Genomic DNA, 23,225 nt, shown 5'->3' with positions numbered 1-23,225 from the left:
CTTGAAGGTTGCCAAGATACACGATGTGTACATGGTGGTAAGTGAAGAAGTACACCCCTGCAGGGTTAACATCATCTATTCGAATAGCTGTGTCAGCAGAAAAGGACTTCTGGGTTGCCTGTACAGTTCATAGACAAGTGAAAGTGGATACTTTAAAATGCGCAAGATAAGCGTGAGTGCTATGGATGGCCTTCTCGTAGGAAGACGGGAGTGGATCCACAGTGGTGCATTGATATGGTGAATATGTGGACTCGTGTGCGCCACCTCAAAAGAGTTACTTGCAGTCATAGGTTAGGATAGCCACTGAGTCAAAGCTGGCTTGCTGCAGTCAAACTCCACCACCCCCTTTGTTGATACTGATGCATATGTAGCTAGTTTTGATGTAAGTCTTGCTGGGTACATTTGTACTCATGTTTTCCTATTTTATGTTTTGCAAAGAGACGTCAGTCTCGCTAGTAGTTCCGTGTGGACTTCGACGTTTAGCTTGATACCTTAGCTACGATCTTGTGCCCTCGGCAGGATCTGGTAGATAGTCAGGCTTCTCAGCCTTCTTCATTTGTAGATGTCTGTACTCAGACATGTTAAGCTTCCGCATGTGCTTTGACTTGTATGCTTTGAATGTTGGGTCATGAGACCCATGTTTGTAATATCTCGCTCCTCGGAGCCTAATGAATAAATACTTGAGTCGTAGAGTTATGCTGTGATGCCATGTTGTATTTACACATATCGAGCATATTGTGTGTATGATTGAAATGCTTGGTATGTGTGGGATCCGACAACCTAGTTGTTTATCCTTGGTAGCCTCTCTTATGGGGAAATGTAGTCTTGTGCTTCCATGAGCCATAGTAGTCCGCTACAGCCCGGTTCACCGGAGTCCTTCTAGCCCAGCACTACTGCTCCGGAACACTTGACTGGCCGGCATGTGATTCACTTCGTTCCTATGTCTGTCCCTTCAGGGAAATGTCACGCGGTGACATCCGGAGTCCTGACTAGCCTGCTACAGCCCGGTTCACTGGAGTCCTGTTAGCCCAGTGCTACTGCCCGGATTCGCACGCTGCTGACCGACATGCTCGATGTTGATTCATGTATGCCTGTCCCCGTAAGTTAGTGCCACTTTGGGTTCACGACTAGTCATGTCGCCCCGGGTTCTCTGTCATGTGGATGCTAGCGACACTATTATATACGTGAGCCAAAAGGCGCAAACGGTCACGGGCCATGGTAAGGCGACATCCGTGGGGATACCGTGCGTGAAGCCGCAAAGTGATATGAGGTGTTACCGGCTAGATTGATGTGACTTGGAATCAGGGTCCTGACATTTGGCGACTCAGACTTGGTGGCTCAGCAAGTCTTTGGTACTTGGGATTCTAAGGATCCACTCGTGGCGGCTTATCGACGAGAGGTGGACATTATTGCTGGTCATTTCAAAGGCTATGAAGTTGAGCACGTTGATCGGAGGAAAAATGAAGCGGCGAAAGCTTTGAGCCGGTTGGGTTCTCAATGTAAACCAGTGTCGTCTATTGTCTTTCTTGATGTTTTGCATAACCCGTCGGTCAAGTTACCTACAGAGGAAGATTTGGCTATTCCTGACCCGGAAGCTCAGTTGGTGGTGGCTCTTCGTGTAATCCCGGATTGGACAGTACCTTACTTGGCTTATATGACCTGGGGCGAGTTACTTGAGGATGAAACCTTAGCCAGGAAGATAACCCGGCGGTCTAAGTCAATGACAATTGTTAATGGAGAGTTACATCATCACAGTGTCACGGGGGCGTTTCAACGTTGTGTTTCTCCAGAAGAGGGTTGTGAGATCTTACGAGAGATTCATGAAGGAGATTGTGGTCATCATGCCGATTCAAAATCCCTCGTGGCCAAAGCTTTCCATCATGGGTTTTATTGGTTAACAGCTCATGCTGATGAAGAGGACCTTGTTAGCCGGTGTGATGGATGTCAGAAATTTGCACGACGAGCCCATGTGTCGGCTCAAGAATTGAGGATGATTCCAATTACTTGGACGTTTGCAGTTTGGGGGCTTGATATGGTTGGACCTTTCAAAAGATCCAAGGACAAGAAGACCCACCTCAGAAGACCCACCAGTCAGCAAGTGTGATGCAGCAACGGCGGTTCAATTCATGAAAAAGGTGATCTTCCGTTTTGGCTTTCCACACAGCATTATAACAGACAATGGCAGTAATCTCTCTAAGGGTGCTATGGAAGACTTTTGTCAATGTGAGCATATCCGGCTTGATGTATCGCCAGTCGCCCATCCCCAATCCAATGGTCAAGCTGAGAGAGCAAATCAAGAGATCTTCAAAGGCATCAAACCCCGGCTTATGGTTCCCCTGCAGAGGACGCCGGGTTGCTGGGTGGAGGAGTTACCTTCTGTATTATGGAGCATCAATACCACCCCAAATAGATCTACGGGATATACACCTTTCTTTGTAGTTTACGAAGTAGAGGCACTTCTCCCTAGTGACATCCGTCATGCCCCACCTCGTGTGGCGCTTATGTTGAAGCTAACAATGAAAGAGCACGTCAAGAAGCACTTGACCTGTTGGATGAGGAGCGTGACATCGCAGCCGGCCGTTCGGCGATTTACCAGCAAGATTTGCGCCATTATCACAGCCACCGGGTTAAAACCAGAACTTTCCAAGAGGGCGATCTAGTGCTCCCGCTTATCCAGGATCAGACTGATATGCACAAATTATCCCCACCTTGGGAAGGACCCTTTGTGGTCAGCAAGAATCTAAACACCGGGTCATATTACCTTATCAATGTTCGAGACCACAAGGAGTCACGCACGTCGGAGGAAGAGACTCGCCGGCCCTGGAATATTGCTCACCTTAGGCCTTACTACACTTGAGCCACTGGCTATTCCAATGTAAATATTTTGACAAAGTATATATTATATATAATAAAGCCGGCATCTCTGCTAAAGCAGGGTCTCTATCGTTTCCTCCTCTTTAAATAATGAGTTTATGGTCACATGGGGGCTTCTGCTTTATACAACAAAGTTATAATTACCCTTCGATCCGACTTATAGGCCACATAAAAAACTTGGGGGCTTACTACCCAGGTTAAAGGGACCAAAGAGAGTCTGTTGCAAAAGCACAACTCAAACATAGGTACCCCTTGAGCACAACTCAAAATATTACTTGGGGGCTCTTTTGTTCTAAAGAACGAAGAGTTCATAACCTTGTGATAGGCTATAAAAGCCAGGCTTGGAAGCCAGGTGTATTCACCTAAAACCCCGGGTTATCCTGCCTTTATGGCAGATGGTTCTCCATCAGGTAATCCTGATTGACCCGCCGAACTCTTAACAGTCAATCTTTTAAACAAGACCCTGAACTCGTTAAGGTTAAAATGCCGGTTTGTCATGAGAGGGCACGGTTTACGGAAAGCAAGGAGAAGCTCAGGCTGATAAAGCCGCCTTCCTTGAAACTTCGATATATCGGCCTATGATGCACGATGCTACTCTGACCCCGCGTACTCTTGTTAAGTCTATTTGTAGATAAGAACTGAACTTATCTGGGTTAAAATGTCAATTGGGTTGGGAGTGCCGGCTCACGGAAAGCGCGTACCTTCCAGTGGCTAATGCTAGTTTCATTGAAGAAGATATTTTGGTTTGGCAGCCTATGAAAGGCTTGGGTTTTCTGTTGTTTGTCGCTTTGAACATATCTTTGAGATTTTTTCTTTTGTCACAGTAATATATAGTTGAGAATCAATAAGGCCTATAGTACCTTCTGAGTCGTATATGACATTAACCGATGTTTATTGACCCGGCCTGGCTTTGACTATAAGTTGCCAGTATGAGATAATATCCGGTGGTTATTGACCCGGCCTGGTGTTGACTATAAGTCGCCATTATGAAATAAAGATAATATCCAGTGTTTATTGACCCGGTCCGGCTTTGTTCATAAGCCGACAATCTTTAATAGTTACCAAGGCTCGGAGCTTTGGGCTATCACCCTTACTACACTGGCTACATAAACCAACAAGCGTGATCCAATATCACATGTTTGATATATTTTTAATCATATATGATTATTATTTCGACCAGCATTTGTTATAAATCATGATAAGTTCATGTTGGGGCAGTATAACCCGTCCAGCGATAAACCGCTAGGACACTTTTTCATCTGTTATATGCAGGAACAGATTCAAGATTTATAATATCATCAGGCATATATAGCATATCTTCGCATGACGGATAAATAAGTATTATAAACAGCACAATATGCACGATTGCATAGCAGAACAAGAAGTTTAAAGCTAGCCTATTACAAGGCGTTTGGAGCCCAAAAGGATAACTGTTTTTCAGTCTCACATACAGCTGACGATAAACCGGCCCCGGTTCATGAATCTTGGCCTGGCTCACTTGAAGGTTGCCGCTCGGCCCTTGCCGGTTCGTCCTCCTCCTCCACCGTCCAGAAGTTGGGTTTGGACCAGTCAAAGCCACGTAGGATGCAAGAGGAAAAGAAATCTATGAAAGAAAAGGGCATTAAAGCTGAAGATGTTAAGAATTTACCACCTCTTGAAGAAATACATGGTCTTAATAACCCGACACAGGTAGTAAAGGTAAATTCTCTCTATAGATTTGACGAAGTTGATATTCCTCGTAATAAGTCTGCTAGCCAATGCTTGGATGAGTTTGATAATTTTATTGTTAAACAAGAAAACTTCAATGCTTATGTTGGTAGACAACTGAAACGTAATGCTTATATGGTTGAACACTTGAGTGATTATATGTCTAGAGTTAAAGGTGACATTAAACTTATTGGTAAACATGCTTCTATGGTTACCACTCAGGTAGAACAAGTGCTTAAAGCACAAGATGATTTGCTCAATGAATTAAATAATAAGAAAAATGATAATGTTGTTAGAGTTATGACTAGAGGGGGTAGAATGACTCAGGAACCTTTGTATCCTGAGGGCCACCCTAAGAAAGTTGAGCAAGATTCTCAAAGAACTAATGTTGATGCACCTAGTCCTTCTAAGAAGAAGAAAGAGAAAAATGATATGACTTTGCATGCTTCTAGTGAACCTGTTGTTGACACACCTGAGAATTCCAATGATATTTCTATTTTTGTTGCTGAAACACAATCAGGTGATGAGCATGAACCTAGTGATAATGATGATGTTCATGTTGATGCTCAACCTAGCAATAACAATGATGTAGAGATTGAACCTGCTGTTGATCTTGATAACTCACAATCAAAGAATCAATGTTATGATAAGAGAGACTTCGTTGCTAGGAAGCACGGTAAATAAAGAGAACCATGGGTTCAGAAACCCATGCCTTTTCCTCTTAAACCATCCAAGAAAAAGGATAAGAGGATTTTGAACGCTTTGCTGAAATGATTAGACCCATCTTTTTGCGTATGCGTTTGACTGATATGCTCAAAATGAATCCTTATGCTAAGTATATGAAAGATATTGTTACAAATAAAAGAAAGATACCGGAAGCTAAAATTTCCACCATGCTTGCCAATTATACTTTTAAAGGTGGAATACCAAAGAAACTAGGAGATCCAGGAGTACCAACTATACCATGCTCCATTAAAAAAACTATGTTAAAACTGCTTTATGTGATCTTGGAGCCAGTGTTAGTGTTATACCTCTCTATTTATATCGTAGACTTCTTTATGTGATCTTGGAGCCTGTTGTGGTTGCAAATGTTACTATTTTAACTGACTTTGTTATTCTTAATATTCCCGAGGATGGTAGTATGTCGATTATCCTTGGTAGACCCTTTTGAATACTGCAGGGGCTGTTATTGATTGCAACAAATGCAATGTCACTTTTCATGTTAATGGTAATGAGCATACGATACACTTTTCGAGGAAACAACCTCAAGTCCACAGTATCAATTCTATTGGAAACATATCAACGATTACTATTGGACGTTTTGAATTCCCTCTTCCTACTGTCAAGAAGAAATATGATATTCTTATTGTTTGGGATATGCATATCCCCGTTGAGGTAACCTAGTGTTATTCAAAAATTCCGCGGTTTCATGTTATTCGGGAAGAGTTTGTTAACAAGACTTGATCAACCTTGTTAGTGGATTCCTTTTGAAGAGGACGAGATGGATGAAGTTAGAAAGCACAACTCTTTGTACCCTCCTTTTACTTTTTATTATTTAGATTAAATAAAGCAAAAATAGTTTTTTTTGTCTGTTTTCTGAATTATCCTTCCAATAAAAATACCCCGGAAATAAAAGTTCTCCAAACATCCTGAAAATGAAATATGATTTTTTGTAGAATATTTAAGACTTTCTGGCACTGAGAACACACTAGGGGGCCCACCATTTGGCCCCGAGGGCACAGGGCGCGCCCAACCCCCTGGGGCACGCCCTCCTGCCTCGTGGGCCCCACGTGGACCCCCTCCACTTATTCCAGCACCCACTCACTTCGTCTTCCTCCAGAAAAAATCCTCCCATAGGTCAAACCCGTGTTCTAGCTCATCCTGCTGCCATTTTCGATCTCTTTGCTCAAAGCTCCATCCACAAAACTGTTTTGGGGGATTGTTCTTCGGTATGTGACTCCTCCAAAGGTCCAATTAGTTTTTGTTCTAGTGCTTCAGTTATTGCAAATTTTTGCTGCTAAGGTGACCCTGTTCTTGAGCTTGCATGTCAAATTTATATGGTCCAAAGTAGTTTTAATGCATGATATAGCCTCTAGGAACTTGTGGGAGTAGTTGCTATCAATCTTGTTGAGTTTGGTTCACTTTTATTTTGAGTCACTAAATTTTTTTAGAAATTTTTCAAAGAAAGAAAAATGCATAGGAAAATGTACCAAGGTCGTTCCTCAAGGAAGCAAGGACCAAGGCTCACGATACGTGAGCCGGAAGATGAACCACCGAGGGAAGCTCCAGTGTGGCCTTGTGAATGGTCGTCAGAGGAGTTTATGGTCTAGGCAGGCATCAAGGATGAATTTGACGCGTATGTGTGTAATGTTGGTCTTGAGGACTTCATGTCAGATAAGTGCCTATAGTACCACTACCTAACTTATTCCTTTGTGAGGAGGTTTAAATTTACATCCTCGTGCAATTCTCACATTGTTTTATTTGATCTTTATGATAAATCATATACCATGGACCTAGAAGATTTTAATACTGCTTGTAAACTCCCATAGTGGGGCAATGTTAGTGAACCTCGCAAATCTGAATATAAAGACTTTCTTACTAGTATCACTGTGGGCTAATCTAGGGAAATCACACAGGCTACCATAGGGAGCATTCATTTCCCTTCCATACATTATTTTGCTCTCTTTATATGTAGATGCATTAACGGTAAAGATGAGGCTTGTCCCTTGTGCATTCCAGATCTTAGTGTCCTCAAGAGTGCGGTATTAGGTGATAAACAATATAACTTGGGGGCCATTGTTGCACGAAGGTTGCATCTTAACGGTACAAGTGGAGATTTGTTTGGTGGAATTTATGCACCTCGTGTAGTTAATTATCTTGCTGTACCCATACATGGAAATCATATGGAGTTGCCTCATGCTTATCTAGATTATAGTGCTATGGTTTGCTATTAGTTTCTTGAGAGGAATGAACAGTTCCTCCATTACCGACTAATCTTCAAAAGACAGCGCATTGTCCATGTTGCCCTCCCTACTCCTACTTTCTTTAACTTTCAGGCAAAAGGAGATATGTTATAACCAGGGAGGAGGCGAACAAGTATGAGAGGAGGACGAGGGCATCTCGCCTCCATGCTGCATCTCTTCAGGCAGTAGCTGTTGCATCTTAGTACAACCCCAGCTACGACTTTGGATATCCGCTAGGCCAGCAGTGGCCATAGACCAACTTAGGCCAAAAGCCTAAGCTTGGGGGAGTACGTATTTCTCACCGACATTACATTCATGTTCACACACTCATTCTAGTTGTCGGTGATCATACTTTTTCATTGTACTATCCATGCTAGTTTATTTTCTTTTCTAAGCCTTCTTCTTGTGTGTCTGAAAAACCTTAAGAAAAAACAAAAAAAATAGTTGTAGCTTTTAGCTAGTTTACTTTCCATGCATGTAGTAGTAGTAGTAATTAAAAGAAAACCCAAAAAGATTTATCGTTCTTCTTTTGCTTGTTGGGAGCTTTCCCGTGTAAATAGTTTTATTTCTTTTCTTATTCTTTGGGGGTCGAGAGGAGAAGACCATGATGAAAATGTTGAGTCGCTCTCATATGCATTATTGTTGATTTAACCAAGAGCCCATATTACCTTGTCTTCTCCCTTGTATTAAATGCCTGTAGATTCCAGCTTAGTCCAATTCACGTGCACTATTATTATTATCCACACCATTCGGTCATGCGAGTGAAAGGCAATAATGACGATATATGATGGACTGAGTGAGATGAGAGAAGCTGGTATGAACTCGACCTATCTTGTTTTTGTAAATATGATTAGTTCATCATTCCTGATTCAGCATATTATGAATTAAACATGTTTGTAATGAAAATTAGAGATTATAGTTGCTCATGCCATGCTTAATTAGCTGGGAGTTTATAATGGTTTACCTTGCGTGCCAACATGCTATTAAAATGGTTGTGATGTGGTATGATAGGGTGGTATCCTCCTTTGAACAATTCGAGTGGCTTGACTTGGCACATGTTCGCGCATGTAGTTGAAACAAAATCAACATAGCCTCCATGATATTTATGTTCATGGTGATTTATATCCTACTCATGCTTGAACTCATTGTTGATTAATCTTAAGGCATGTTCATGACTGTTGTTGCTCTCTAGTTGGTCGCTTCCCCGTCTCTTTCTAGCCTTCACTTGTACGAAGCGAGAATACTGCTTGTGCATCCACTTCCATAAACCCAAAGTTATTCCATATGAGTCCACCATACCTTCCTATATGTGGTATTTACTTGTCGTTCCAAGTAAATTTGTATGTGCCAAACTCTAAACCTTCAAATGAAATTCTGTTTTGTATGCTCGAATAGCTCATGTATCAACTAGGGTTGTCTATATCTTCCATGCTAGGTGGGTTATTCTCACGATGAGTGGACTCCGCTCATCATTCATGAGAAAATGTCCTGTAACCGGGATGCCTAGTCCCATGCTCAAATCAACTCAAAATAATTGCAAACAAAACTCCCCCAGGATTGTTGTTAGTTGGAAAGCACCCGTTGTTTCGGACAAGCCATGGATTGATGTTTGTTGGTGGTCGGGGAGTATAAACTTTACCATTCTGTTTGGGAACCGCCTATAATGTGTGTAGTATGGAAGATATCGAGATATCTTGGTTGTTATGTTGACAATGAAAGTATGCCACTCAAAATATTATTTATCTCTGTTTCAAAACTCGAGCTCTGGCACCTCTGCAAATCCCTGCTTCCCTCTGCGAAGGGCCTATCTATTTGCTCTTATGTTGAGTCATCATCCTCTTATTAAAAAACACCAGTTGGAGAGCACCACTATCATTCACATGCATTGCTATTAATTTACATTGAGTATGACGGTGACTGGATCTCTTTTACCATGAATTACAATGTCTACTCGGTACTTGATCGTCAGGGGTGCTCTGCATTTAGGTTTTGCGGTCTCAGAAAGAGCTAGTGAGATACCATCTAGTTATATCATGTTATGATTGTTTTGAGAAAGTGTTGTCATCCAAGATTTATTATTATTGCTCGCTAGTTGATTAGGCCATTGATATGAGTAAACATGAGACTTAAATGTAATTGTGAATATGGTTAGTTCATACTCTTTGCTGAAACTTGAATGCTGGCTTTACATATTTGCAACAACATGATCAAACATAGTTTGTAAAAGTTTTTCTTTATCACTTTCAATTTGTCAACTGAATTGCTTGAGGACAATCAAAGGTTTAAGCTTGGAGGAGTTGATACGTCTCCAACGTATCTACTTCTCCAAACACTTTTGCCCTTGTTTTGGACTCTAACTTGCATGATTTGAATGGAACTAACCTGGACTAACGCTGTTTTCAGCAGAACTGCCATGGTGTTATTTTTGTGCAGAAATAAAAGTTCTCAGAATGACCTGAAAATCCACGGAAACATGTTTTGGAATTAATGAAAAATATTGGTGAAAGAATCAGCATAAGGGGGCCCACACCCTATCCATGAGGGTGCAGGGCACCCCCCTGGGGCGGGCCCCCTGCCTCGTGGGCCCCCAGGGACTCCACCGACCTCAAGCCCAACTCCATATATTCACTTTCGAGGAGAAAAAAATCAGAGAGAAGGATTTATCGCGTTTTACGATAGGGGGCCGCCGCCAAGCCCTAATCTTCCTCGGGAGGGCTGATTTGGAGTCCGTTCGAGGTTCCGGAGAGGGGATTTCATCGCCATCTTCATCATCAACCATCCTCCATCACCAATTTCATGATGCTCACCGCCGTGCGTGAGTAATCTCATTGTAGGCTTGCTGGACGGTGATGGGTTGGATGAGGTTTACCATTTAATCGAGTTAGTTTTGTTAGGATTTGATCCCCAGTATCCATTATGTTCTAAGATTGATGTTGCTATGACTTTGCTATGCTTAATGCTTGTAACTAGGGCCCGAGTGCCATGATTTCAGATCTGAACCTATTATGTTTTCATGAATATATGTGAGTTGTTGATCCTATCTTGCAAGTCAATAGTCACCTACTATGTGTTATGATCCGGCAACCCCGAAGTGACAATAATCGGGACCACTCCCGGTGATGACCTTAGTTTGAGGAGTTCATGTATTCACTAAGTGTTAATGCTTTGGTCCGGTACTCTATTAAAAGGAGGCCTTAATATCCCTTAGTTTCCAATAGAACCCCGCTGCCACGGGAGGGTAGGACAAAAGATGTCATGAAAGTTTTTTCCATAAGCACATATGACTATATTCGGAATACATGCCTACATTACATTGATGAACTGGAGCTAGTTCTGTGTCACCCTATGTTATAACTATTGCATGAGGAATCACATCCAACATAATTATCCATCATTGATCCATTTCCTACGAGCTTTTCACATATTGATCCTTGCTTACTTACTTTTCCGTTGCGACTGTTACGATTGCTACAAAAATTACTACTGTTACTTTTGCCACCGTTACTTCCATACTACTTTGCTACTAAATATTTTGCTACAGATATTAAGTCTTTCAGGTGTGGTTGAATTGACAACTCAACTGCTAATACTTGAGAATATTCTTTGGCTCCCCTTGTGTCGAATCAATAAATTTGGGTTGAATACTCTACCCTCGAAAACTGTTGCGATCCCCTATACTTGTGGGTTATCAATCCTCACCAGCTTTTGATGTAATATGTGGCATGCTTAGATGTAAGTTTGAACTGTTTATCATATAAGAAGGGCTTGTTTGATGAAAAAATTGTTTGATGATTCTTGCTGTCAAACCTTGACTTATTCCGCGTTGTGTTAGTAGGCTAGCCACTATGCGAGCTATAGTACTTGCAAACACTCGCTGAAGAGAAACGTTGGGGCTGATGAGCTCATGGTACGCTTATAGGTCTGGATGTTGATCGGCCAATAGCCCAAGCTCCTAAAATTATAGGCTTAGTGATCGATCATACAATTAGCCACCACTATACATTAATTCACATCAAACTCAAAGAGTTGGTTCACGAATACATTCACATTAATAGCCAACATTCTGAACAAAATTGGCGCATACTTGTAATGTGTGTGAATGTGTAATTTTTTGCTGGAAGTGTGAATGTGTAGTTATCTCGTACTTTCGGAGTGGCTAAAGAGAGTGTGTATGTGTGCTAGAGAGGGTTTGTGGGACGGATAGAGATCTAGATAGAGAAAGGCCCTCCATTTCTTTCTAGTCGTCAACAAAATCATAGTAGTACAAAGACGTATAAATCCTACAACATTGGCGTTAGGCGGGCTAGTTTGGCCTAGTGGGTTTGAGTGATATGACGTGCTACAATGGCGTTCAGTGTTCGCGTGTGGTAGCAGTATTGCTGGTACAGTGAGTTTTCTTGATGAAGATGATTCAACAAAGTCATGATGGTTCCTTCATCCGAGCAACTTATAGTGGGAAAGGTTGGGCCTGTGATTTGACGACTCATTAGTCATTTATTACTGCAGCTCTATGATCGGGGAGAGTCTCCCCTACAGTACTGTGTGATGCACTCTAAGTTTGGTGCAAGGCAAGCGGACCAGGATGGTCGACATCCCACATGTCGGCGAATGAAAGTATTATTTCCGAAATTGAGAACGAGCACGGAAATCGGGCTCTTGTATGCTATTCATTGTTTATTTTTGATGAAAGCTATTCTCTCCACACTTACGATGGAGGAGTGTGAAACACGGCAGCCCAGTGAACTTGGCATGTGCACAACTCCCTCCGTCCATGAAAGATTGTACATATAGAGATTTACACATTGACCAAGAGGAACCAGAACTCCATTGCATAATTAATGCCCAAATGTAGCAAAGAGTGTGGGACGGCAGCCCAGATTTACACAATGAACTTCTCCAAACACTTTTGCCCTTGTTTTGGACTCTAACTTGCATTGGAAGTGTAGATTTACACTCTTTGTTGGAAAAATTTCTGATGCTAGATGTACAGTTTTTCATGGACCAAGGGAGTAGTTAATAGTAGTACTACTTGGCTTAGCGATCGATCAGACAATAGTCCACAATTATACATTAATGTAGAGACGCAATGCATTCCAAGTTTAACATTCACATAAAAATTAATGGCAACCTGCAAAAAACCTCCCGCATCCATCCGCAGACACGGATGCGGGGGGCAGGCATCCAATGCTAGCTGCATACAGTTTCAAAACAACTCAAACCAACTGGACGTAATTCGTGCAAACACGGCCAGAATTCATGCAAACCCGACCGGATTTCATACAAACCGAATGTAAACGGTTACATTTTGGAAATATTTTAACAAAAAGTTAATACCATGTGCACGTACTGTCGCGCGGAGCAGCACTCCCATGACACAGAAACACTACACTAGGCTATGGCTGTTAAGGATAGGGTGCTCTAGGATAAAGAAGAAACCGGGCACGTCACCGGTTGTACAAGCCCGTGAAGCGTCGGCGGTAGCCTTCCTGGGACCCAAGCGGTGTCGGTGTACAAAAGTAGGGGCTCTCCTTTTGACCCCTTTACTTGTGCATGGGCAGTCAGAGCCACGCGCCGCGGCCACGCTTAGCAGGGCAGAGGAGGGAAACCAGAGAGAAGCCGAAGCACAAGACAACCAAGGCGACGCCAAGACCAGAAGCGCAGGAGGGCAAGAGGGCGAGATGGACTCCCTCGGCAAGATCCTTGCCGAGCCGGCCCCCCGCAACCCTGGCAAGAGCCTTACCGGGGCAACTTGCCCAACACCAGCAGAGTGAGCCACCCTTGAGCCCACAGGCTCCGACCCAATCAACTACATTGGGACCAGGGCTCGGGAGGCACCTTCGTGGTGGCATGCAGATCTTTGTCAAGATTATAAACACACAAGATCAGATGAGGATTAGAAGACGATGACCCTCGGCGGGATCCTCGCCAAGGAAATCCACAAGACCCCCGGCAAGCGTCTTGCCGGGGACGACTGCGACACCACGGCAAGACCCTTGTCGGGCCCCAGGCAAGGCCCTTGCCGAGGACGCTAGCAGGGCCACTGATAGGCCCACACCAGCCAAGACTCTGCCGCCGTTCGCATGCAGCTGCCAGCCCAACCAGCTGGGTAGGCACCTGCGTGGCAACATGCAGCTTCCAGGCCAAATCAACAAGCACCCGCGTGGCGGCATGCAGATCTTCATGAAGGCCCTACCACCACGCCATCTCAGCTGCCTGCTTGCCTACCACTACACCACGACACTCAAAGTAGCGTGAAACAATCTGCCGGCATAGGTCACCTAAGGCCACACATTTAGTGTCGGCGAAGAACTTTGCCGACGGAAAGGAGCTGTCGCCTATAGTCCTGCCGGGAAAGGTTTTTACCGACAGATAAATATATGCCGACAGACAGTATGACAGAGTAGGTGAGGTCTACGCCGACAGACATTTCTACACCGACAGACATTGTTATGCCGACAATTCATCTGACAATGTGGTATTCCGACAGATATTGCGACGTCCATAGCTATTCTGACAGTTCGTCTGACACTGAGTTATCCCAACAGACTGTGACACCCAATACTTATGCCGACACACTTGTTGCCAGGGTACTACATTTCAGCACACATGGAAATGCACCATGTGTTAATACAAAAATTAACTTCATATTATTCAATTCATGTGAAGTACACCATACATAATATTCAACTCATCACAAGATACCATTGGCTAATGCATTCATTCAACATATATAGAAGATCCATTAATTTTCTTCACTCAAGTTATCTACAACCATTTAGGAAATACACAAGTTTGACATGTAGGATGTGGCCTGTTACAAAATATGATGATCAAGTTCCTAAGAAACCAATTGTTCTTTCACTTGACTGCTACAAAATACTACCTCCGTCCCAAAGACACTTATTTTAGGAGGGGGGAGGGGGTAGTATGGAAGGGGCCAAGTCTTTGATCACCAAGTCAACATCAACTTCCATATGACGAAAATGTGTCGACCATGTTATGAACAAAAGTGATCAGCAGAACATCATATATCATCTTGTGGGATTACTTTCTGCCATTTGACCCTGAAAAAGAACTCATATGTTTGAGAATCATAGAAATACGATTTTTTTCAAATTTGTGAGTTGTCTACAATGAGTAGTTTCTAGGATTATCCACACATAACTCTAGAAAAATTCATGCCTACATTTACTATGTGTTCTTGATTCATCTGTAGTCCATTTAAGTACTAAATGCTCTCAGTTAATCTATCTACAGGCCACTAAACTATTCAGACCTAGTATATATATTCAGACCTAGTATTAATATTCACATCCATTAGTATAAGCAAGAACAATAGATTCTCAGTGATTGTGATCACAAACAGACTGAGAGTACAACATGCCATTTTGCCCTCATTATCCTTTATTCCAAGGAAATATCATTTGATTTTTTTCCTTTTCTAGTACAACTATGTGGCTATCATAACATGTAACTTCAAAAATTCATGTTAATAAATTCTGGATGTGTGAATATTGCCTAACAAGATCAAAAATCATCGCCTCATACATGGCAGCTAGGTAAATTAGACAGTGATAGATGGTTGCCTTCAATAGAAAATTAGAGGGGTCGATCCCACTTGCATACCATATACGTTTCTGCCCTTCTGCTTGCTAATATCCTAGGTACAAAGCAGCCAAGCAAACATCAACTTCCATATGACAAAATGTGTCAACCATGTTCTGAACAAGAGCGATCACGATAACATCTTCCATCAACTCGTGAATTTGCTACTTTTTACCATGTCCCTGCAAAAGAACTAATATGTTTCAGCAATCTTAGAAATAGTAGAATTTTTCAAATCTGTGAGTTGTCTTTGAGTCCAAAGGTCTAAGAAACAGAAGATGTACAACATATTGGCTTGGTTAAAAGGAAAGTAAACAAATACTTGATTGCATGGCCTCTCCAATAAAAACTATGCAGGTCTTTTTTCTGCACTATGAGAACTGAAATATAAAGCATATAAGGAGGCATTTATTCTCTACTAAAAGATCTAAAGAATAAAGCCAATAATCTCAGAAAAGATTGTACGCCCTCTATAAAGAAATATAAGATCATAGATTACTAAAGTAGTGATCTAAAATATCTTATATTTCCTTACAGAGGGAGTAATTATGCAACAGTTTGGTTAAAAAGATAACCTTATTGGAACGCAAACCAAAGTCAGGATATCGCCTATCATATCACAAAATGGATTCGTATAAAAATGTCTGAACTCACTAATAACCAAAGTCTAGGATCCATGTACCATCTTTTAGAATGGGGCCGATGAGTTGCAGGAATAGAGTATACAAGTTACAAAAAAATACAGCATATAGTATATAGAAAACAAGCACAACTTTTTTTACACTCAACTTCTCAGTGTAAAGATCAGTAAAATGTGAAGGCTTAGTAGTGTGAACAATACTTGGAACCTTTTTAAAAAATAAAGACACTTTCAGTTAAACAGTAAGTTTGTGTCTACATGTAAAACTATGTCAAATCCCTATCTTGGAACTAGTTTGAGGCATGGAATCAAAGCTCCAAAACAGAACTTTTAGCTGAATATTAAACAGATAGCAATACTCTAACAATAGAAAAAGAAATCGAATCATGCAGGGGAGTTGGATGTGTTTTACCCTTGAACACTGGTTGTAGCATCATGCCACCAGTCTACAAGACAAATCTCTGAGATTCACCTTTCCTGGCACATACAGATGGAGTCGAAAAGCTTGTCTTCCTTGTAATGATGCCAAGGCCCTGGGACGAAATGCAAAATGAGGCTCTAACATTACAATAATATAGCTAATACAACTAAAGTATACTTTCACTTAATTCCATATCTTGATTATTTGTTATTTCGTACAATTTATAAATACATAAATTATGAAATTTAAAGTACTGAAGGTACTGCTAAAACAATAAACTAACATCGTGTTCTACTGAAAAGCATGAGTACATGAATTCTAGGCTTATCAAGAAATGAGAACAAAAGAATGATGAACCTTGAAACTTGGATGGACAACTATCTTTGAAATATTTTATGAGCAACTATCCTGAAAATAGTTCTATCCGAAACAATCAAAGAAATGCATTGATAGGAGCAGAGTAGGAACTACAGGAAGTTGGGCTACGCTTCGGTGATGTCGTACATCAGGGATGATCCAGGTAAGCTGGGCCTTTTTCATCCTGATACATAACAGCGATTTGGGGGCTCCTAGAATTGGGGGTCCTGGGTGGTCGCCCACTTTGGCCCCCCTTCTCGACGGCCCTGAATGATGCACACCCAGAAATACATAGGAATCACAAAAAAAATATTTTTAGTAATCTCTTGCAATGCAAATCTAAGGGAAATGAAAACCCAATTCCTAGTTTTAACTTTGGGCCATGTGTGGTCATGTGAATGTTTTCATTCATTCAGCAATGCTAAAAGAAAGACAAATATGTAAACATGCATGTTTTCATATTAGGAAGCTACACATATTTCAGTTATACACAATGCAGACTATACATTCTCGACTATACCTCGCTTTCTTCCCCCAAAACTGAATCATTCAAATAATCTCCAACTGGTAAAATTGGAAATGTTGAGATTAAAAATTAAAATGCAGAGCAAGGCATTAGATTGCAGACATTAACAATCAGAACATCGTACAATATACAACACTTGCTTGGTGGAGGAGCTCACCTAGAGCTTAGGCCCTCTGTCCATCATCTAGGCAGAGGAGATGCATCGTGACACCGCTCTGTATAAAATGTATGGTGATAAGCAAAGGGAAGGCCCAAGGAGTGAGGACAAGTGGAGAGCACAGGCAAGAGATCACACCTGCTACAAATTCATGCACAAAAGGCAACCCTCTACTCAGTATTTGTAGATGCAGGTTCTTATCAAAGTTAATACACAAACCATCTGAGACCATCAGTTTCAGCTTACTCAAATTATGAAAAATGACTGAATAATATATGTAATTATGTATTAGTCAGATCTACCGATTGACCAAAAATGGGAGCATGTTGTTTCACTTAAATATATTTATAGACACATTTGTTTTGTGTGCTCAGTAGGCAAAAGGACAGGCAACATACATGTCCCTTGAAGCAACAATGCCAACGATCTGTTCTGAAATCCACGACAGCTGAGATAAGGTTCCTAAAGTTGATGATATGATATGGAATCATCTTGAGTAATAGACAGCCACACCATAGCCTAAATTATCAGCAAGCAAAAGCCACATTTCAGTTTTGAAGTAAGCAGACAAAATCTATGAATAAATTTGACAGTTTAGACATAAACTTGTTCAACCTAGATAGATCTAATGGGCAATCACACTTTTGGATGGAAAAACGAAACTAACCTTACCTGCAAAAACCAAATTTGGAAACAGGGTAGGACAGAGAGGGTGGGGAAGACGTTGCCGGTGGTGGAAGAGGGACAGCGGAGAGTCTCCTAAGCTGCAGCCTGTGGGGCGGCCCCTCGGAGGTCGTGGGGGCGGGAGGCAGGTTGTGGCCAGAGGCCGTCGCGGCGCGAGGTAGGTTGTGGTCTGGGGAGGTGGCGGCTCGAGGCAGATCACGGTCGGAGGACGCGACGGCGCGAGCAAATCAACTGGCAGGTTAGGGGCGATGCCAGGGAACCAGTGGGCGACAGCCGCCGCTAGGTTAGTGGACAGCCGGGCGGCACCTTAGGCTGGGGAAGCGCAGCTGGACGGGAGCTTCGGGAGGCGTCACCCGGGGTGGGAGGGGCAGCGGCGTGACAATATCGGCCAAGAGTACGGTGGTGGTGCCTGGTGGTGGTGGTGGCGGCGGCGGGGATTTTTGTTAGGTTTGTGTGTGGCGTGAGAGGTGGACAATGGGCTTGGGTTGTTGGGGAGCGACTTACAAAAGAGATTTGCTTACAAAATATCTGGATTTTGGGCCTCGCCCGCGCAGGGGCTCTTGCCGCTTGATATTTTGGATGTTCTTGGCGCGGGGATAGAAATTGATGGGCCAGGTCTAAGAAACGCGGACACTCTTTCTGTCGAGGCGAACTGCCGACACATAATGTATCAGTATAGATGGTATATGCCGACACATTTTACGTCGGTGGTCATTGAGCCGTTACCGACACATAATCTGTCAAAAAGCCTGCATAACACTGACAATCGGTGTGTCGGCATAGTTTGAGACAAAAAGAGTGTCGGCCTTGTGTACTTATGCCAACAGATGCATGTCGCTAGTGTGGTGTCATAGTGTAGTGTACATGGCGCTGCATGCATCGCTAGTCTAGGCGCGTGTCGAAGCGAGGCGAAGCGGCAACGGACGGGACGAGCCTCGTTCCGGTCCCCGATAAAGCTAATGGACACCTAAGTAGCGCATTTAATGCACTTTGTCTCGTAATGCCGTGCGATAAGCTCGTGCACTATAGGCCTTTCCACCTCCCATGTGCCACTGCGGCAACCCCTTTTTCCTATGAAAGGAGGCCCGAGGCAACCATGAGGGGGATTCGCCTTTTTGGAATGGCACTGCCACCGTAGCTAGTTCAAAAAGCTCAAGAACACTCAATACAACCACCAAAGCAGGATTAGGGTCTTACGCATCCTTGCTACCTCTCGAGCTTGCGTTGGATTTCCCCAAAGAAGAAGGGATGATGCAGCAGAGTAGCGTAAGTATTTCCCTCAGTTTTTGAGAACCAAGGTATCAATCTAGTAGGAGGCCACGCTCAAGTCCCTCGTACCTGCACAAAACGATAGCTACTCGCAACCAACGCGATTAGGGGTTGTCAATCCCTTCACGGTCACTTACGAGAGTGAGATCTGATAGATATAATATTTTTGGTATTTTTGGTATAAAGATGCAAAGTGAAAGGTAAAAAGCAAAGTAAAAGCAAAACAAGATTAAAGTGATGGAGATTGATATGATGAGAATAGACCCGGGCCATAGGTTTCACTAGTGGCTTGTCTCAAGAGCATAAGTATTCTACGGTGGGTGAACAAATTATTGTTGAGCAATTGACAAAATTGAACATAGTTATGAGAATATCTAGGCATGATCATGTATATAGGCATCACGTCCGTGACAACTAGACCGAAACGATTCTGCATCTACTACTATTACTCCACTCATCGACCGCTATCCAGCATGCATCTAGAGTATTAAGTTAAAAACAGAGTAACACTTTAAGCAAGATGACATGATGTAGAGAGATAAATTCATGCAATATGAAATAAACCCCATCTTGTTATCCTCGATGGCAACGATGCAATACGTGCCTTGCTGCCCCTTCTGTCACTGGGAAAGGAAACCACAAGATCGAACCCAAAGCTAAGCACTTCTCCCATGGCAAGAACTACCAATCTAGTTGGCCAAACCAAACGGATAATTCGAAGAGACTTGCAAAGATAACTAATCATACATAAAAGAATTCAGAGAAGATTCAAATATTATTCATAGATAGACTTGATCATAAACCCACAATTCATTGGTCTCAACAAACACACAACAAAAACAAGATTACATCGAATAGATCTCCACAAGAGAGGGGGAGAACTTTGTATTGAGATCCAGAAAGAGAGAAGAAGCCATCTAGGTACTAACTATGGACCCGAAGGTCTGAGGTAAACTACTCACACTTCATCGGAGAGGCTATGATGATGTAGAAACCCTCCGTGATGACGGCCCTCTCCGGCGGAGCTCCGGAACAGGCCCCAAGATGGGATCTCATGGATACAGAAAGTTGCGGTGGTGGAATTAGGTTTTTGGCTCCGTCCCTGTTTGTTTGGGGGTACGTAGGTATATATAGGAGGAAGAAGTACGTCGGTGGAGCTCCGAGAGGCGCGCCCTAGGGGGGGCGCCCCCACCCTCGTAACCGCCTCTCTGATGCCTTGGCATAGGGTCCAAGTCTCCTGGATCATGTTCGGTGAGAAAATCACGTTCCCGAAGGTTTCATTCCATTTGGACTCCGTTTGATATTCCGTTTCTTCGAAACACGGAAATAGGCAAAAAAATCAATTCTGGGCTGGGCCTCCGGTTAATAGGTTAGTCCCAAAAATAATATGAAAGTGGAAAATAAAGCCCAATATAGTCCAAAACAGTTGATAATATAGCATGGAGCAATAAAAAAATATAGATACGTTGGAGACGTATCAGGCATCCCCAAGCTTAATTCCTGCTCGTCCTCGAGTAGGTAAATGATAAAAAAGAGAATTTTTGATGCGGAGTGCTACTTGGAATAATTTCAATGCAAATCTTCTTAATTGTGGTATGAATATTCAGATCAGGAAGATTCAAGACAAAAGTTCATATTGACATAGAGAATAATAATACTTCAAGCAAACCAACAAAGCAATTATGTTTTCTTAAAGTAACATGGCCAAAGAAAGTTCATCCCTACAAAATTATATAGTTTAGTCATGCTCCATTTTCGTCACACAAGAATGCCCTCATCATGCACAACCCCGATGACAAGCCAAGCAATTGTTTCATACCTTAATAATTTCAAACTCATAAACTTTCACGCAATACATGAGCGTGAGCCATGGATATAGCACTATGGGTGGAATAGAATATAGTGATGGGGGTTATGTGGAGAAGACAAAAAAGGAGAAAGTCTCACATCAACGAGGCTAATCAATGGGCTATGGAGATGCCCATCGATTGATGTTAATGCAAGGAGTAGGGATTGCCATGCAACGGATGCACTAGAGCTATAAATGTATGAAAGCTCAACAAAAGAAACTAAGTGGGTGTTCATCCAACTTGCTTGCTCACGAAGACCTAGGGCACTTGAGGAGGCCCATTGTTGGAATATACAAGCCAAGTTCTATAATGAAAAATTCCCACTAGTATATGAAAGTGATAATCTTAAGAGACTCTCTATATGAAGGACATGGTGCTACTTTGAAGCACAAGTGTGGAAAAAAGATAGTAGCATTGCCCCTTTTTTGGGCCTTCTTTTTTTCTTTGGCCTTTTGGGGGGGGGGGGACAATGCTCTATTGAATGATGATCATCACACTTCTATTTATTTACAACTCAATGATTACAACTCGATTACTAGAACAAAGTATGACACTATATGGATGCCTCTGGCGGTGTACCAGGATATGCAATGAATCAAGAGTGACAAGTATGAAAAAATTATGAACGGTGGCTTTGCCACAAATACTATGTCAACTACATGATCATCCTAAGAAATATGACAATGATGAATGTGTCATGATAAACTGGATGGTGGAAAGTTGCATGGCAATATATTTTGGAATGGCTATGGAAATGCCATAATAGGTAGGTATGGTGGCTGTTTTGAGGAAGATATAATGAGGTTTATGTGTGAAAGAGCGTATCATATCACGGGGTTTGGATGTACTGGCGAAGTTTGCACCAACTCTCGATGTGAGAAAGGGCAATGCACGGTACCGATGAGGCTAGCAATGATGGAAGGGTGAGAGTGCGTATAATCCATGGACTCAACATTAGTCATAAAGAACTCATATACTTATTGCAAAAATCTACAAGCCATCAAAAACCAAAGTATTACGCGCATGCTCCTAGGGGGATAGATTGGTAGGAAAAGACCATCGCTCGTCCCCGACCGCCACTCATAATGAGGACAATCAAATAACACCTCATGTTTCAAATTTGTTACATAACATTTACCATATGTGCATGCTACGGTACTTGCAAACTTCAACACAACCACTTCTCAAATCCACAACTACTCAACTAGCATGACTTTGATATTATTACCTCCATATCTCAAAACAATTATCAAGCATCCAACTTTTCTTAGTATTCAACACACTCAAAAGAAAGTTTCACAAATCTTGAATACCAAGCATGTTATTATTAAGCAAATTACCATGCTATTAAGACTCTCAAAATAATTTAAGTGAAGCATGAGAGATCAATAGTTTCTTTTAAAGCGAATCCACCACCATGCTCTAAAAGATCTAAGGGAAGCACATAGAGCAAAATTATAACGCTCAAAATATATAAGTGAAGCACATAGAGCAAAACTACTTAGCTCAAAAAGATATAAGTGAAGCACATAGAGTATTCTATCAAATTATAATTCATGTATGGCTCTCTCAAAAGGTGTGTACGGCAAGGATGATTGTGGCATACTAACAACCAAAGACACAGATAATGCAAGACGCTCCACGCAAAACACATATCATGTTGTTGAATAAAAATATAGCTCCAAGTAAATTACCGATGGAAGTGGACGAAAGAGGGGATACCTTCCACGGCATCCCCAAGCTTTGAATTTTTGGTTCCCTTGGATTATCTTGGGGGTGCCATGGGCATCCCCAAGCTTAGGCTCTTGCCACTCCTTGTTCCATAATCCATCACAAGAATTCACCCAAAACATGAAAACTTCACAACACAAAACTCAATAGAAATCTCGTGAGCTCCGTTAGAGAAAGAAAACAAAAGACCACTTCAAGGTACTGTAATGAACTCATTCTTTATTTATATTGGTGTTAAACCTACTGTATTCCAACTTCTCTATGGATTATAAATTATTTTACTAACCATAGATTCATCAAAATAAGCAAACAACACACGAAAAACAGAATCTGTCAAAAACAGAACAGTCTGTAGTAATCTGTAACTAACGCAAACTTCTGGAACCCCAAAAATTCTAAAATAAATTTCTGGACGTAAGGAGTTATCTATTAATCATATGC

The 23,225-nt window shown here is 42.1% G+C and overlaps 1 long non-coding RNA gene across 11 annotated transcripts; it reads right to left on the bottom strand.

The window, feature by feature from the left end:
• Positions 1–14,168: 14,168 nt before the first annotated feature.
• Positions 14,169–18,472, bottom strand: LOC125551781 (uncharacterized). Of its 11 annotated transcripts, none has more exons than XR_015600680.1 (6): positions 17,923–18,472; positions 17,251–17,769; positions 16,715–17,131; positions 16,202–16,322; positions 15,171–15,331; positions 14,169–14,608 (listed from the first exon to the last, which is right to left on the bottom strand). It is a non-coding gene; the product is annotated as an uncharacterized LOC125551781 (long non-coding RNA). The 11 variants fall into 11 exon arrangements; XR_007303181.2 differs by having other exon boundaries at positions 16,715–16,833; positions 17,923–18,467; XR_007303184.2 differs by having other exon boundaries at positions 17,088–17,131; positions 17,923–18,466.
• Between the last annotated feature and the right edge of the window lie 4,753 nt (positions 18,473–23,225).

Source organism: Triticum urartu, chromosome 4A (genome assembly GCF_056163025.1).
Source record: "Triticum urartu cultivar PI428250 chromosome 4A, HENAU_Tu73, whole genome shotgun sequence".
Lineage (NCBI taxonomy): Eukaryota > Viridiplantae > Streptophyta > Magnoliopsida > Poales > Poaceae > Triticum > Triticum urartu.
This window is presented reverse-complemented; position numbering and strand designations above follow the sequence as displayed.